We start from the raw sequence: 18,046 nt of genomic DNA on the forward strand, positions 1-18,046 counted from the left end.
GGAAGTCTTCCCTGACTGCATCTATGTTCACACACCCCTGCTCTGGGGTTCCTTAGCATTCCGTCCCAGCACTCATGACCCTACTTTCTTCTAGCACTTACCACTCCATCTCAGGGAGCTGCTTTGCGTCTTCCCACTCAGTGGTTGGTCCTCACCTCACCCTTCCAAGTGCAATTAAATCCCCTATGGAGTTTTTTCAACAGACACATGCCAAGGTGGCCTCCTTGAAGCTTTGAGAGAGGTGGGTCTAGCACGGGACCCATGGAACCTGGGTTTGAAGAGCTGCAGGGGTGGTTCTGCTGTGCACCAACAGCAGAAGCCTTCACAGCCAATCCTGTATCCTGGTCTCCATGGTAACCCCAGCATCTAACAGATACCTGCACCCAGTCTGTACCCAACAATTACTCACTGGCTTAATAAGTTTCTGCCTCAGTTCCTCCTATCCCCCCATTTTTGCCAACCACTATGCACAATTTTGAGAATACAGCAGCAAACGGGTAAGCAGGTAGAGAGGAAGGAGAAAGGAATGGAGAGTTCTGACAGCTACCTGGCTACCTCAGGCTGCTGAGGGCCTTTTTGAGTCTAATTATGAACAACCATAACCCTTTTCGAAATCTCTAATTGAAGTATAGTTGATACATGTTATTAGTTTCGGACATACCACATAATGATTCAACACTTGCATACGTTACAAAATGCTCACCACGGTAAGTCTAGTTGTCATCCGTCCCCACACGAAGTTATGAGAATATTATTGACAGTATTCCCTATGTTGTACTTCTCATCACTGTGGCTTATTTATTTCATAACTGGAAGTTTGGATCTCTAATCGCCTTCACCTATTTTCCCCGTGCCCAACACCCCTCCCCTCTGGCAACCATCGGTGTGTTCTCTAGAGTTCTGAGTTTGTTTCTATTTTTGTTGTTGTTTGTTTGTTTATGTAATCAATTTGTTTTGTGTTTTAGACTCCACTATAAGTGAAATCATATGATGTTTTTCTTTCTCTGTCTGCCTTATTTCTTTTTTTTTAAAGATTTATTTATTTGAGAGAGAGAGCGCATGTGCAGGGGGCAGAGGGAGAGGGAGAGAGTCTCAAGCCGACTCCATACTGAGCACGGAGCCCAACGTGGGGTTCAATCCCACGACCCCAAGATTACAACCCAAGCCAAAACCAAGAGTCGGATGCTCAACCTACTGCACCACCCAGGCGCCCCTGTCTGACTTATTTCTCTTAGCATAATACTCTCTAGATCCGTCCATGTTTTTGCAAATGGCAAGACTTCATTCTTTTTTATGGCCAAGTGATATTCCGTTGTGTATGTATATCACATTTTTTTTAATCCATTCATCTAGTAATAGACACTGGGGCTACTTCCATATCTTGGCTATTACACATGAGGCTACAGGAAACATGCGTGTATCTTTTCAAATTAGTGTATTCATTTTCTTTGGGTAAATACCCTGAATGATGACTATAATCTTAATACCCTTGCTTTGGTGGTTCTTGACGATTCTCCAAAGCGTTCCTCCTGTGAAGGAAGCAGGGCAAGGATGATAAACCCCATTTCGCAGAAGGCTTTAAAGAATTTTAGAGAAGGCAGAGATCTAGAGATCATTCTGGTGACATCCCATTTGTTTTTCGGTCAGGAAATGAGGCCTGTGGAGAGTGAGGGGAGCTCCTGATGGCCAGAGTTATAACTCATGTCTCCCGATGTCCCTTGCTGTGGTAGGGGGCTGTGTCACTCGGCGGCTGAGGGGAGGGGAGGCCAGTGGTTCTGCCAGTTTGACAACACAGCTCTACCTCTACCTTGTCCCAACCTCACTCTCTTCCCTCTTGGCTCTTGATGACAACATGTCAAGGGAAGTCCTGGCAGGTCTCGGGGGGCGCACTGGCCCACGGAGCCGACAGCATGAAGTTCAGTCCCGAACAGCCATCTGGTTGTTTCAGGTCTCCTCTCTGGTTAGATTCTCTGCTCAGGGACGCCTGGGACACAGCAGTCCATGCCTCTTCCCTGGAACTCACCCCCTGGTTTCTAGAACAGCCTCTCTCCCATCGCAGTGTCCCTGCCTCTGGTCCTTCCTTGCATGGCAGTGGTTCTCGGGGCTCTCTCCTGGGCCTCTTCTTGACCCCCTGCCCCCCTGAGCCCACTTTCGCTCCCACCCATGCAACAGACCCCACACCTGCACCTCCGACCCATACTGTCTCCCAGACCCTACCCAGGACCACCACGGCTGTGGCCAACTAAAAGTCTCCCTTGCCACCCAAACTCAATATGCTGGTGTCAAATCTCACTATCCACCTTCACAAAAGACAAGTCTCTCCTCTACCTGCATTCCCAGCCCCAGTCCACCCCACACCCAAACCTGGCTGGAGCCTCAGCCGTCACTTACCCCTCTGCCACCACCAACCTGTCCACCGGTCCTGTCCACTCAGGTTTATAAGCATCTCCTGGCTTCTTTCTCAGCCAACCCACCAGACAGCATCTCAGCGTCCAGCCTCACCCCTCCACCCCCCTGGGTCAGGGCACAAGTAGGCCACATCACTGAGCTCTGCGGGGGCTCAGGCTCCCCACTAGCCAGCATCTCTGGAGGGCAGGGGAGGGGAAAGGGCTCCTCGTACTGCCCATCACAGTGCTAGACTAAGATAGAAGGTTTTGTGGTGTCTTTCAAACATTTTCTGCCACAAGTCACAGTAAAAACAAAAAATTCCACTGCAATCTGGTACACATAATACGCATTTGAAAAAAAGCTCACGTTACACTTATCCTTACTATGTAGGACAGACCGACTCACATTTCCCGTCCTATTCCATCCAAATTTATCTTCTGCACTTTCTTTGGAAGTTAGTTGCAACCCCGCGAATTGATTTCATGACTCGCTAAGGGGTCATGAAGCACAGTTTCAGAGTCGCCTGTCTATGGAATTTGCATTTTGAGCCTCGTGGACGGCGCATTGTACCCAGACCTGCTCCTCAGAGGGAGGGTCCAGGAAACCAAGGATCTTCTGCTGGTGCAGCCTTTTGTGTTGGGAGCTTGCATGTGAATCCAACCGATGAGGTGAGTTGCACTGTGGCAGGTCCACGAATGTATACAAACATCTGTGGGTTGCCAGGGCCTGGCGAGTCAGGCCCATGTGTGGGGGGTGATATACGTCAGAGGATCTGCGTGGCGGCAAGAAGTCGCTCAAGTTGGTGTGACCAGAAGTGTCTGAATACGTGTACACAGGTGAGCTGATAGACACGCACTTGCTCTTCAAGAATCATAACAGAATCACAACAATCCGTGTTCCCTGTAGATGTGAGCCTGCCTACTCTTGGCGGCAGCAGGGATGGAGAGACTCCTGAGAGAAGGAGCAGTGGCCAGGCCCTGGGAACCCAAGGAAGCTCACGAATGGCCTGGGAGAAGCTGCGCCAGCCTGAGGCCTGGCGGGTCCATGGACACAGTCATTGATCGGGGAAGCCACACCAGGAGAAGAAAGGGGGGCATCCAATGCCCAGCGGCCCCCCCCCACACACACACACACAGAGCCCCAGCCTTTCTTTCCCCCTATGCCTTGGACACGGTCCTCCACCCAGGCTTCTCCCAGGTTCCTCCCCAGGTCTCCCCTTTGCCTCACGGTCACAGAAACATCACAACTGTGGCGTCTCTTCCAAATGTCTCATTGGCCATAGCATGTACTCTATTTATACCAATTCACATTCTAGTTCACCCAATAGGACCCAGCACATGTGACATTCCCAGATAGGCCTGATCACGCCTGGGTCTGCCATTCATACTTACTGCTTCCTCTAAAAGATTTTCTAATGTCTAAATGCCTACACCCTAAGCCCGACCAGGGCACCCCAGCCCTGCTGAGAGCCTTCCAGTGACTCCCTGCACTGGAAATCAAACCCTGAGGGCACAGGCCCACAGGCCCTGCCTGCTCAGCCTCCCAGAGCCCTCCCCCACACACCCTGCCCCCTCTTCCCACACCTCCCTGAGTGCTGGCCATGGCCACACACATCTTCCCCCAGAACTTCACGTGCTGTTTCTTTCTCATCATGCAGAACTCAGCTCAGACATTAATTATCCCCTCAACAGTGTTGGCATGAGAGGATGGGCTTTGGGGAGAGCCTACATTAGCTTCTTCCTCCCATAAAATCCTAAATGGCTCCTTCCCAAAGACACATCCAAAGAAACTCCCACCTTAAGAAAAAACCATTTTGAGACAGATCCCCTGGCCCTGCTTTCCAACCAAATACCCCTCCAGGCCTTTCCATCTAAAATTCAGTTGCCACCCCTGACCTCCCAATTTAAACATCTGGCATCCTTTTATAGAACTAACATTATGGGACATTCTTATCTTTGTGTTTACCTGTTTATTGGTTGGCTCTCCGACGAGACTGTGAGGTCCATGTTGGCAGAGGTCTTGCCTGTCTCATTCAGGCCCACATTCTGGAACATAGCAGCTGCTCTGCAGACATCTGTTGAATGAATGGGTTGACCATCGTTTTGCCAGGCCCATAGCTAAGACCTCCTTATACAGAGATCATTGTATCCATCATCAATACCTCCGAGTTGCTCAAGACCACCTGAAGGAGAAAGGAAGGAAAGAGCAGTAAGGGAACTATGTTTACTGAAAGCTAGAAGCTTTGCAAACATGATCTCGTTCAGTCCTCGTAATAGTTGCAAGAAATAAGTATCAGCCCCCCTGGCAGCGCCACCCCGTTCTCCTGGCTCCCACCAGCCGCATGTATCCCCCGAGGTATCTCTGTCAGTTGACTTATTGCCTGCCCCGTCCCCCTCCCCAGGCAGCCCAACCCCTCTGTGTTCTGCTCCCACAGCCCCTGCCCACCTCTTGGGTCTCTCAGTGATAAGAGCAGCAGGAAAGGAGCTCCCCCCCACCAAAGAAACAACTAGAAATGCAGCCATGGTGAGAAGCTTCTGTCCATCAGGGTTCCCCCGGGGCCCAGTGGGATATAGGCACCCATTGATAATTTTGTGACAACGTAGGGGAAAAAAAGTTTCTGATATCAAGGTCAAAAGAAATAAAAGGTTGTATCTACCCAGTGTTTACAACCGTCAGCCTGATGGGAACAAATGGACAAGAGCCAGAAGGCGCTGGAGAAAAGCGGAAAATTGCGGTTTGGAGTGGTGGGATGGGAGAGCTACACTACGAGTGGTTGGTCTCATTCAGTTTTATTCTTGCCTAAATGCTAGTCTTGAAAAGAAAATATTAGGAGGGACAGAGAAAAAGAAAGGGAGGGGGAGAGGGAGGAAGAAGGGAAGGAAGGAAGGAAGGAAGGAAGGAGGAGGGGAGGATGGGTGGAGGGGAGGAGGGAGCAGAAAAGTAAATCCCTGGCCAATTTTTTCCTGGAATCTGACTGCTGTCCACAGAGTAGGAGTCCCAGAGCAGCCCTTGCCTCCAGTGGGCAGAGAGGTAATGGGAGCCAAAGAGAAAGACAGAGCCAAAGGCATCGGAAAGAGACAGGTGTCCAACCGTGTCACCTATTCCCCAAGCAGCAATCACGGGGCATCACTCTCAATCTGACGCTCAGGGGGCTCAGCCTTCTGCCATCACCCCAAAACCAGCATGCCGGCTCTCCCATCTCTCCTGCACACATGCGGCCCCCAGCTCAGTCCACACCTTCCCCTTCAATCCCCTGTTCCCTGTTCCCTTTCCCCTTCAAGAGCCAACTCAAAACTCTCCTAAAAACAACAACAACAACAACAACTCTCTTCTTCCCGGAAGCATTTCTGGATTACCTTTCACTCTGTGACTCTTTGGGAACTTGCTAATGTTTGTCTTCCTCATACTGTGGGATATTTCATCAAATTGCAACAAATCTTTAATATTTGGAAAGAGCATGGGCTTTAAATCCCAGCTCTGCCACTATCTAGCTGTGTAATCTTGGGCAAGTCGCTTAACCTCTCTGAGCCTCAGTGTCTGAAATCATCAAATGGAAATACTGATACACCCTTCAGGGCTTGTCTAAAAAGTCAGTGAGATAATATATATGCTAATATCCCAGAGAGCGTTGGGCAAATAGGAAGCAGTCAATAAATTGTAGTTCTTATTATAATGTGTGGCATAAAATTCTATGAAAGAGGGGGAGAGGGAGACGAACCATGAGAGACGATGGACTCTGAAAAACAAACTGAGGGTTCTAGAGGGGAGGGGGTGGGAGGATGGGTTAGCCTGGTGATGGGTATTAAAGAGGGCACATTCTGCATGGAGCACTGGGTGTTATGCACAAACAATGAATCATGGAACACTACATCAAAAACTAATGATGTAATGTGTGGTGATTAACATAACAATAAAAAATTTAAAAAAAAATTCTATGAAAGCAATTGTGCAATTGCACTCTGAATTACATCACCTTGACGAGGAGATGTGAAACTCGCTGAGGAAGAAAACCGTCCCTCATAAGTCTTATGTCTCTCCCTAACCCCATCCCTATTCGCGTCAGACCATGCAACCTGTAGTTAGCAAAGGATCAGGCAGCCAGGCTGTTGAGGTTCAGTCTCAAGACCCTGCCCACCAGAGCTGGACTGCCGGTCCACCCAGCAGACGGGGCCAGCTCAGGACTAAGAAGGAGCTGGGGGAAAGGGTGGGCTCTAAGTGAAATAGGGCTGGAGACTCTGTTCCCTGGGGTTCGGTGTCTTGGGATCGCCAGTCCTCACGTACCCACCCTGCCCTCCTGCACCAGGAGCCTGCAGCCAGGAGAACCTGAGATCATATTATTTCTTGGAAGGGTCTGGAAACCAGCCCCCTGGGCTCCCAACTGTCTCCCCATGAATGTCCCTGCTATGGCCTACATTTTAAAAGCTCTTGCCAACCAGATAAGCTAGAAGAATATTAATAATAATGACGACTACCATTTATTAAGGGCCAACAATATGCCAGGTATCTTATAAGTGTTACTGATTTTTAAATATTTATTGAATAACAATACATTTATTTTCCCATTTTTATTAACCAAAGACACATGTAACTGGCAGCCAGAGCTCCTGGTCAGCATGAAACAGCATCCATGAGCCCAAGGAACTGCTCTACCTCCCGCCCAAAGCTAGGAAATGCCAAGTGTGGTTGGCCAAGGCAGCCTTAGCAAGTGGAGGGCGGAAGTTTCCAGCAGTCGCCTGAAAACAATGGGACTTACTATAGGTCCCTCCTCCCCAGGATACTCCTGTCAAAGACCTCAAGTAGGGAACTGCTGAGCTCATCCAATCATTTTATCTTGCAAATGCTAGGCTCCCATCCAGAGATGATAAGAGTCCTACTTAAGATCACACAGCTGGTGGCAGAAGCTGGCCTCGTGACCCCAGCACCATGTTCTGTGCCGGAAAGCGCAGCGTGGCCTCCCAGGGGTAGTGGTCAAGCCTGCCAGAGAAGTTGCCCCATGCTCTACCCCTCCTTTGGGGAGCCCTTGAAGCCCCGCCTCAGCTTCTCTAGGCATGTACTCACACCCCTGGGGCTCTCTTTGACTTGGGACTCCTCCTCCTACAGGCACTGAGCATAGGGATCCATCATGCACCGGTGGGGGTAGAGTGCATACAAAAGCAATCCAAAATAAAACAACCTAACCAGAAATTTATGTATAAGGAAATGTCAAATATCAAATTACCTCCCCCCAAATTGTTTTAGGAGCCCTTCCTTTACCAATGCCACAGGCTCAGAGGTACCAGTGTAGATGCCCTCCTAATTAGCCCTCTTCCGGTGTCCTAGTAGAAAGGGTGGGGCATCCTGGGGCTGCTTAAAATATATACATATTACATACAAACTACAGACATATAAAACATATATGTAATAAATGAATGGAAACGAAGAAACATACTTGCTAAGGATTAGGTCTTCCTTCACCAACAATATATTCTCAGAACATGCTTCATGGCTAATGAATTTTTATATATCATTGTTATCCACACATCTATATTACCAGAGAAGTCTTAAAGATGCAAATAGAGTTTGTTAAAGACATACCATTACCAGGTTCTCCGATACCAAACATTTTACCATGTCTTTAAAACCAGGCCTCAGATTTTCATCTGAGGAACCTGCTTGAAATTCAAACAAATATTTACTAGTTGTCCAGCTACCAGTGGAGCAAGCTCCAAGCTGGCTTGGTGGGGTGGGGTGGGGTGGAGTATGGCAGGTCTGCTGGCTACATTGTTTTGAGAATGGAATTGCCACCAACCCAAAACGTTCACATCCAAGGTGTATTTTGTCGCCTTTCAAGAGATGCCCAGGGACTCGTAGGTTTATTCCAATTCCAACTGCCATGCTTAAAACCCCTAAGAACTCTTCTGGAAGTGTGTCAGGGCATGTGGTACACTGTTTTGAAAATCTCCAGTGATAGAGAAGTTTCTTGCTTCAAGGAAGATCTGAGTTTGGGAAAGAGTCAAAAGTCCTTCTGAGCCAAGTCTGATGAATAAGGTGAGTGATCAGGCCGGGAAAAGCCATTTTGAGCAAGAGCAAGGTCTGGATATAAAATCACAAAACGGCTTTTATTTGTCTGTGACAGGGCATGTGTGTGAATATGTGATTTGTACACTAACTCACAAAGGTCATTCTGAAAGAGATGCTCTTCGAAGATTGTGAGTAGTTACAGTCTTGTGGGAAGAAGGGCATATCTGTTCAAAGTCCTTGCTTCGGAGAGGGCAACTGTTATTTAGAAATACGCAGAAAAGTGTATAAACCCAAGTGTGAGATCATCACCTTGGAACCCACTTGGTGACCGAAAGCAGAGATCCCACCAGAGCCTGGAGTGGAATCCACTCTGAGGCCAGGCCTTGGGCTGCACACATGTTTTCACGTCCCCTCAGGTGGCAAGGCTGGGAGGGGGCCAGGCGTCCCCCCCCACCTCCTCCCACCCCCCGACCTCTGGCTTGTGGGCTCTGTTCCGAAGGACACAGCTCATTAAGGTGAGTACTACCGCAGCTCCGGGCTGGAACTGCCCAAGTGGGCTAGACTTCCTTGTGTCACAGCTTCCAGAAGAATCCATATTTCAGGGGTTAACAGCTAATCTGTAAATAAAATAAAATGTCCTCTGGGCGGCAGCCAGGTAGCCCGGCCCTGCCTTTGGCCTGAATGTGATTAGCACGTCGGGATGGAGGCAGGCAGCGAGAGGGTGAGGGGGTCAGCGGGAGGAGGGAGTCAAGAGGAGATTTTCAGGACCTCTGAGGAGGGACTTCGGTGATTGATTTCCAAGAGGGGTTACACACCACACACACACTCTCTACCTCCCTAGCCCCCCACTTTTGAAATTAAGAGACAAAACCTAACATAATACATTAACTGCTTACTGCTCGAGGCCCCAGAGCAGAAATACGAGGACAGGGGCACCAGACAGGCCTTGGACTAGGAAGGGAAGCGGGGGGCGGAGAGGGGAGCCGTCAGGTTCTGCCCCAGTTGTGGTCAGATCTCAAAGGCGACACGGAGAGAGACACAGCAAGCTAGCAGGAATCGTGTCTACAGAAGCAGACAGGCTGGAAGGGAGGCGAGGTGAGACCACAGGGGCACCTCCTTGAAAACAGTCCATGCAAAGCTGTTCCTTTGACGAAACCTGGCTATTGTTTTAAGCCATCGGCTATCTGTATACACTTCACTGTCGTTTTATTTTCTAAACCCATTTTGTTCGTGAAGCCCGGTGCGTCTTCTTCAAGGGAGACAGGAACCCTAACGAAGAAGCTGCACAAATCGCATCAGATCTAACCTCAGCAAGAAGCCTTCCGGCTCTTGAGAATGAACTCAGTAAGAGGCAAACTTGTAATTTTTACAGTAACCCTACAAATAGGCAAGAGTCTCCACCACTTTCCTGCGGACCTAAAACCCTTCAAAGGGAAAAAGCTGCTTAGAAAATTAAATAATAATAATAGGGCGACATCCCTTAGGTGTTACATACGCTCACGCAGCAAATAACCAACAGTCACACCGGCTTATGTTTTGTTTTAATTTCCCCAAATACCCTCGGCATGTGAGCAGGTGATATTTTTATGTCTATCTTATATGTCTATTTAGCCTCTTTAATAAGCTTGGAATGATGATGCATATGGGTTACATTAAGGGCTTGAAAAGTTTTCTCACATCCAGCAACACAAGAAATTGCTCCCACTATATCTAACTTGTCTGCTCGTCTGCTCCCTTGTGAGCATTCCAGCCACCTTTCCTTTCTTCACCCCAATTTCAGCATGTGGTGAAGGCATTAGCCAGGATCACAACACATTATTTCCCGGTTCCAGTTAGGTGAGGAGGAACAGTGGACTGTACTTTGAAAAGTGCAGTCGGCTTTGGAAATTATGGTCTTTCTTTCTTTCTTTCTTTCTTTCACAAACAGGTCCAGCTGTCAGAAGCCTATCATTTCTGAGCCGGGCGTAAGACTCTTAAAAGCCAACATCTTTAACAATTGTTTTCCTACACTTTGGCGACAAAGAACAAAAACAAAGAAGCACACCCACACAGACACACAACTCAGCGCTGCTATCACCTTCAAAATATTTCTAACAAATGATTCCTCCATCGAGAGGGGCAAAGGAAAAGTTCTATAGTCAGGGGCTTGTCGAAAATCGAAATCTGCACAGGAGTTTCCTGCTTCCATGAAAAGGTTTCTAAGATGGGCGCAGAAAATGAACTTCCAATAATTGTCTCCACAGCATTAATGTGTATCTTCTGTGGGGAGAAAAATCTGTAACCTCATCAAGGAATAGAATTCAAATAAATTTTCATTGTCCCACTGCACAAAGCTAAGCTTAGGCGAATCCTAATTTGTTATTCATTCTTCTTGTTTAATTCATAATTTGATGCTAAACGTGATGACACAGCAGCATCCCACAAATTCAATGGTGTCTGCCCTCAGACACATGTCTTGTAACGACACAGGTTTGTGTTTTATACTAAAAATGTTTTTAAGCTTACAGATGTGCAACATAAATGGAAGGTGAGGACACTTCTTTTTTCTATGCCCAGTGAGCCAACGTTGATTTCCCTCTAAACTCACTTTTTACCTTTTTTACTCTTTTTTCCACTTTGATTTTCCTTTCAGGCTAACTGTGCTCCTCAATATTTCCCGAATATGAAGCAAAAATTCAGCCTGACAAATGCTTTCGGTTTAAAACTAATGTTTGTCCCAACTGGGTAGGAGCTGTAGGTATAAAAAGGCTTTTGCAAAATATTCCACAACCTGATTTTTAATTTCCTGCATCATCAGCTACTTTTATGATAATATTTAATCTACTGAAACAAAACCAGGCGTGGGGGGTGGGAGGGAAGCAAACAAACAACAGCAAAGAAGAGAAAGAGAGTTTATTTTTAGCACCCTGCTCTCAAGTAAGGTGGCTAGTGGGAATTGAAACAGCTTCACCTATGGGAACTAGTTCTCGCTCTCTCTTTTTCCTTTCTCACTTTCGTTCTTCTTTCCATTTATTTTTTTCCTCTCCTTTTTTTCTCCCAGTGGCTGAGCAAATCATGTTAAAGGTTATATTTCACTACATACACCTAATGAGTCTCAATAAGCAGAAGGCTCCAAGAAAGAAACTATTCCCTCCCACAAAAAAAAAAAAAAAAGTATAGAGTGATGAATTGTGTAAATATAAATAGTCCACCACGGCCCAGATGTGCAAAACCCCGAAGTGAAAAGACATTCAGCGAATGCGTCACCTCATGAGATCAAGTTTGGAAAATTTGGCTCAGGTGCCCCAACGGCCAGGCCACAATGGTGATAATGTCATTATTTGTTAAGTCAGGAAAATCCAGAAGAGAGGTAAGAAAATGCCTCACATTTCAGTGGGCTCCTTTAACTGGGGCACTTCAAACTTTTTATTCCAGAGCCCCTTGTTTTAGAGACGACTCAGACGAGAGAGAAATCTGGGGGCTTCGGGGTCTCTATTTCCTACGTCTGTTAAATCAGATTTCCTGGGAACTGAGCACTCCAGTGAGAGACAGTTCAGTGTAGCACAGTGCAGACGAAAACATTCCTGAAAAACCATACCCTAAAGATGCAACGGAGCCAAGCCAACGGCCCCCTCCCTTAAAAGAATTGCTCCCAACCATAGGGTGAGCCCCCTCACAAGCCTCCACAGTTCTAAGCCCTGGCCTGGATCCCACAGCTCAAAGCCATTAGAATGGGCCCTTCCTGGGTGGGAAGGCATTTCTGGAAGTTTTGCCTGTGTCTTTGGGAGAAAACGGTCCTTTCCAGGAGCACTGTGCTGGTGGCTCCTTGTTCAGCAAAGTAGGAAATGTCACTCGAGCATGAGCCGTGACAACAGCGTGTACATGCCCGCACATACCCTGTCCTCTGCCGAGCCTCTGCTGCAGCTGCAAATTGTAAGACGAGCTCCAGAGGATGAAAGAGGCCAACAGACCCTCATCCACAGCGGCCGCAGTCATGGACCGCTGGGAGAGAAAGTTCAGGTTCTGGTAAGGATGTTTCCCTGGAAATGAAGGGGAAGTTTCCTTTAAGCTCCATAATTAGCTTGTATTAGCTCTCTGATACACCTCCCCACCCTAACTCTTCCTATCATGAATTTTGCATCATTCTATGCACAATAATGCACATAAAATTAAATAAACAATTTAGTTGATTTAATTAAAATTAAATATTAAACATATTGTGTATAAGGAACCTGCGCTTTTGATTTAATTGGGCGGGAGTACCCAAAGCAGTTTGGGTAACAGCAGAAAATAATTAAAACCAACAAGTACGTTAGCCTCTGGGTACAAGAAATAGTTGGGAGCCTCCTCTTGAGAAAGGTTTATTTAATTAAAATTAAACTAATCTTTGGAAAACATTTGATAAGCATTTCATAATACAAATCATAATCCAAAAAATGAGGCGCAGTCTGACTCTCCACAATACAGGAAAATCATGTTAAATAATTTATCTCTGGTGGTAGCTACTTTTTTTACACACACACACACACACACACACAAACACACACACGCAGTAATTCAAAAGACAACATGTTTGCCAGGTTCGAATTCTAGGTAACGTTCGATTCTTCCAGAATCTAGATAAACATTAGCAAAGCACACTAAAGCATAATAGGTCCATAGTGAGAACTGTGGAGACTTGGTGCTTGATTTTAAACTGGGTGTGGATTTTCAGAGCCGACAAGCCCCATCGAAAAACATTTTCATGAATTTATTTAAAGGGGAAAATGCAAATGTTTTGACAAGTCAATATCCCGGTCCGAGTGCTAATAGAGCCCCAAAATACAGAAGGAGCTGGGTCCCCCGGTCATCCTCAGAGACATTTAACCCACAAGACAGGGAGGTTAGTGCTTCAGACCAGGAAAGGAAGACCATTCAGATTCCCACTTGTTTCCTCCAGTTGGTGTGGCTAGACCTGTTACTCAGTTGCAGAGCATCAGATAAGATTAGACACAGACCACAAAAGAAAGACAGCAAGCAGGCCCATGCACATGGCTCCCCGGGAACTATTCCCAGGCCCTGACCTGCCAGAACCCACAGACATCCATCCACTGTCTTTACCAAACTAAGGCCCGTTTTGACACCTCTGGCCGGAGCAGGAATATCATCAATATTTTGCGGTCCAATTCCAAAGTTACTGAACACATACGCTTTGGCTGACAAGTGCTTCTAGGCATAACTCTGAGCCTAAATCATGTAAATTCCAATTGTCCACCCCTTAAAGATCCCGTACCCCTAAAGGAGGAAAATCAAAGTTACACCATCCATTTGCTCAAATACTCTTCACTTCGATTTCTGTATATAGAATAACCGAGTCTTATAGAGGAGTTAAGATATTTTCTTATATTCTAATAATTCATAATGGATAAAGCAATTATATTCACCTCAAAGACCTGCTAGTACATAATACTGCATAATACTGTCTTTTATTCTGTCTTTAGAGCAAAAGATTTTCTGTACATATCCTGACACTAAATCATATTCTCCAGTGGTCATATGTATCCTGAAAATCATTGCTGTGGACTGAACGTACCTACAGGTGTCATGCACGTAGAAAAATCTGAATCAAAGCTTAGCTCTGCCTATAGCAAGGTTATTTTGTCTTCTGTGCTCTGTGAAGAAAGCTACAACAATGTACAACATGCTATTTTATAAGCAGTAATTCATAATGGCAACTAATAATTATTCCTGCAATATCAAGCATTCCTCAAAAAATTCCGCTAAGCTTTTAACTGCTCTTCTGTTGGGTTGAACTTTTCTTTGATCAGAAGAACAAAGTACCTTTAGAGACTTCCAGTTGGGCCCAGAGACACAGCGATCCAAAGGGTGGCCTGCCTACTGCCAGACTTAAATTAAAAAACAAAACAACAACAAAAAAAAAACCACACACACACAAAACAAACCAAACAAACAAAAAAACCCCACAAACCTGGAGATTTGACAAAGCTAAGAAGGATGCAAGCGAAAGATCCTAAAGCAATCTCCAGCTCAATTAACTCTTTCAATTATTAGAAAAGGGTGTTTATTTCAATTATTAGAAAAGGGTGTTTAACCCTCTAGAAAACGCCCAGCAAAAAGCCTGGTGTGGCCCTGGCTTCCTCTGGCCAGGACCACAGCTGCAGAAGGGCTTCCCCTCTGCCATCCAGGGCCTGTCAATGGTGCCCTTCATTTGCATGTCAATCCTTTTACATGATTAATATGTATTTATTGACCAGGAGGCCTTCCCAACCTAGGACAAAGGAAGAGCGGCAGTCCCCTTTTATAAGGCAGCCATAACTTTCCTAGCAGGACGGACAATTGTGCACGAAAATAATTCTCTTCCAGAGAGAAAGTTCCCACCATTCAGACACACGTTGTGATAGAAAGAAAACAGTCCAAATCGAGTGCCAAAAGCTCAAGGGCACCCCTCCACTCCTTTTTGCATAAAGTCATTCCGAGGCATTTCCTACTACTTGGACCCGGGGGAGAGGGGGCTGGAGGACAGGCACTTGGGAGACAAACGTGACCCATGGACCCAGGAGTCTGGCCAGCTCCTCCCTCTCATGAAGGCCTACGAGGCTGAGGCCTGCCCCGGAGTTACCTGAGGGGAGAGACCTGCCTTCTTCAGAATGTGACTCTAGACACGGAAGGAAGCTGCATCCAACACATCCCGTGATTTGACTCCTCATGAATCTTTTATCCACCCAAATACACGTCACATTTCCCAGAGTGACACGTGCAGTTTTATTTATTAAACGGCAAACTCCATTTTTTAAAAAAAGATCAGCCTATGTCTACCATTAAAGGCTCCCAGAAATCCTCTCCTCCTGTAATCTCTTCACTCCCTCCCACACAGGAAAATAAATAAACAACAGCCGAGATGGTCAAACAGTGGCATAAACTCCCATTTTCACTCTGGCATCTGCCTGTCAGAATGTCAGGGATGAGACTCTAGGTAAGTTTGGAAAAACTGCAGGGATTGGGATGACTCGTTTGTGCCGACGCCAAAGATAAGGAGTCAGATCATCTAAGGGGGCCGATTTCGTCTTGATCCTGGGTGGTTCTGCAACTTACTCTGATCCTCGGCGTCCCACCTCTGTGCATATTAAATCCTTGGCCCCACAGAGACGCTGACAGCTCACTGTCTAGGGTTCCCAAGGCAAAGTACACACAGCCATCTCTTTTATAAGGTCCTTAACTATAGAAATTAATAAGAGAAAAAAAGGGACTTTCCTTGAGGTTGAAGTAGTTCAAGTGTAGCTTCTGTGTAGGTCCCATAACCTCTTGGAGGAAACACACACGCTTTTCAAGGGCCTAGGATTTGAGTTTCAAACCTGAGCACCAAGGAGATGTGAGTCATCGTCCGGCTCAAAGGCCAGCTCTGAATTCCTCCCCCTGGGATCCGACATCCTCCGATTGTATGAAAGGTATTCACTTAGGGTAAATTCACTTGATTTCAAAAGGGAATTAATTCTGGGGTGTCAGTCCCCCCAATCTGTCCCCTACCTACACCCTATTAAACCCCAGGAAGTTGGGCGCACACGGTACACTTGGTAGGAAGACTGACCACAGGCCTGCTCTTCACCCACAGCCCAGTCTGGGCAAGGGGTGGGAAGTAGTTTAAAGAACCACATTGCTATTTGTTTGACTTCAACCGACTCCTATTTCACTGTGTCATTTTTACTCAAACTGGTTTACATGTATAGACTGTGCCTAAAAGAATCCCAGAAAGAGCCCCAGAATTCCAAGAATGTATCCTTCAAGGGCTAGGCCTGCAACAGTGAACTTACAGCAAGCTATTAAACATAAAATGGCCCCAGTAAGATGTTTCAAATTTCTGCCCCAGTTTTGCCCATTCGGAAACGTGATGCTTATGATGAAGAAGGTATTTGCCTTGGTAATAACTCTGAGGAACATTACCCCAAAATAGACCCTGAGCCATTTCAGGGATGCCCTTCCGGCTTCATCTACATCTTGTGACAACCAGCATGCAAAGTCACCCTGCATTCCAGCCCTTAATGCCCCGTTCCAAACCCAAAGCCTAAAGCTGTTTGACACTGCTCCGTACAAACCCAATTCCCAGAAAAATCCATCCAAAATGCCGGCACATGTATTGACAACACACATGAACAAATACAAGGATAAGAAGGAAAAGTATCAAGGAAAAGCAAACATAACCTCTAAATTCAGTAAATCTGTGGTGTATTTTACTATCCTAAACAGATTCAATGTGGGACAAGTTGGAAGCATTTTTTTTTTTCCCTGAAGCTACCGACATCGTAAACTAAGGTAGGCTCACCTAAACTTGACTTTGTTTTCTATTTCACAGGTTATTAAGTTCAGCTAAGTTAACCAACCAAAAATGGTCCCAGAGGTATTGTCTCTGACATTCCTGAAGTTAAGAGATAGGCTCCGAATCTGTTTACAATATTCCAAACACCCAGGCATAGCCTTCAGGAACCCATTTGGCTAACGTGAAAACCTGGGCTATCGCACACCAAAATGAGCACCTAGAACATAAGGAATCCGTTCCCACTGGTGCCCACTTCTGTGGGTCACGGGCACTCGGTATAGGCCAGGCTGAGGGCCTGAATAATTGATCAGAAAACAGCAGAAGGTTTTCCCTCTGACGCTTGTCATCGTGAGACTCCCACCTCTGTTCACGATGGAATACCTTTTGTTTTAAGTCTTCAAATTACAGACCACCACCTCAGGCATTGCTGAGGCATTTCTGCGGGGGGGCAGAAAAACCAAAACCACCCAAAAAGCCGTCTGGATTTAAAAGAAGGGTTGCATAGTCCTGAACACCTCAACTCTCATTTTGGCCCCCTCCTCATCTAATTTTGCAGGCCATTAATCCAGAATGGGCACTAAAGCATTTTGGTATTTGCTTTCACATTAAAGTGACTGAGTAATTAATGAAAGTTGGCAACTGTTCATGCAAGCAGCAAGCCCTCTTTCCTTCTTTCCCGACTCAGTGTGGTGTGTTCACACATACTTCATGCGGCACCCTGGCCCCACCTGGGGAGCCTCGCCTTCCCTTTCTGCACGGAACCTCTGCAGGCTCTGTAGGGTGACCTTGCTCTCAAAACCCATTTACACTGCCCCTCTTGGCCACTGAGGACCTCTGTGGTATAAGAGCCATCACCCATTAAGGGCAGAAAAGGCACCTACGTAGGCCTGACTCCCAGGCAAGCTATAGACAAGTCACCAGCTATATACTAAGGAAAAGTGCATTTTTTTTTTTTAGCCTGGTCCACTGACACTGGAGGGCAGCTCCCACTCTCACACTTCCATAGGCTATCTTCTTAAAAAAAAACAAAAACAAAAACAAAACACAAGCCCCTCTAAAACAAAAGCAGCACTTTCACTTTCCTTGCAACCTGGGAGCTGGGTAAGGTGAGATGAGGAAGGGCTGATGGCCCCTCCTGGTTATCCACACACACACACCCCCCCCACAAACAATAGCTTTTGTGTCAGAGGGGTTCCCAGAGTGGGCTAGCCGGAATGTGGAGACGCCACTGCGTTGGAGTTAATAACACAGTGTCACAAAGGAATTTCAGCCTGAACTCGGGAAATTCTCCTTCCAGAAGCTTATACTTTTCCCTCTTCAAACTTTCCTGCTCTGTCTCAAAAGAATAAGAACTCGCTGTCGTTTTTC

General features: G+C 46.5%; 1 protein-coding gene across 2 annotated transcripts in view; it reads right to left on the bottom strand.

Moving 5' to 3' along the window:
- Positions 1–18,046, bottom strand: part of LOC115941562 (homeobox protein engrailed-1) — an 84,080-nt gene that overhangs the window by 51,063 nt on the left and 14,971 nt on the right. For both annotated transcript variants that reach the window (XR_014143644.1, XR_014143645.1), the window contains exon 3: positions 4,354–4,570. The gene's annotated coding sequence lies outside the window, so the exon portion shown is untranslated. The remainder of the gene's footprint in view (positions 1–4,353; positions 4,571–18,046) is intronic.

This window comes from Leptonychotes weddellii, chromosome 3 (genome assembly GCF_054177405.1).
Source record: "Leptonychotes weddellii isolate Sample4059 chromosome 3, ASM5417740v2, whole genome shotgun sequence".
In the NCBI taxonomy this organism is placed as follows: domain Eukaryota; kingdom Metazoa; phylum Chordata; class Mammalia; order Carnivora; family Phocidae; genus Leptonychotes; species Leptonychotes weddellii.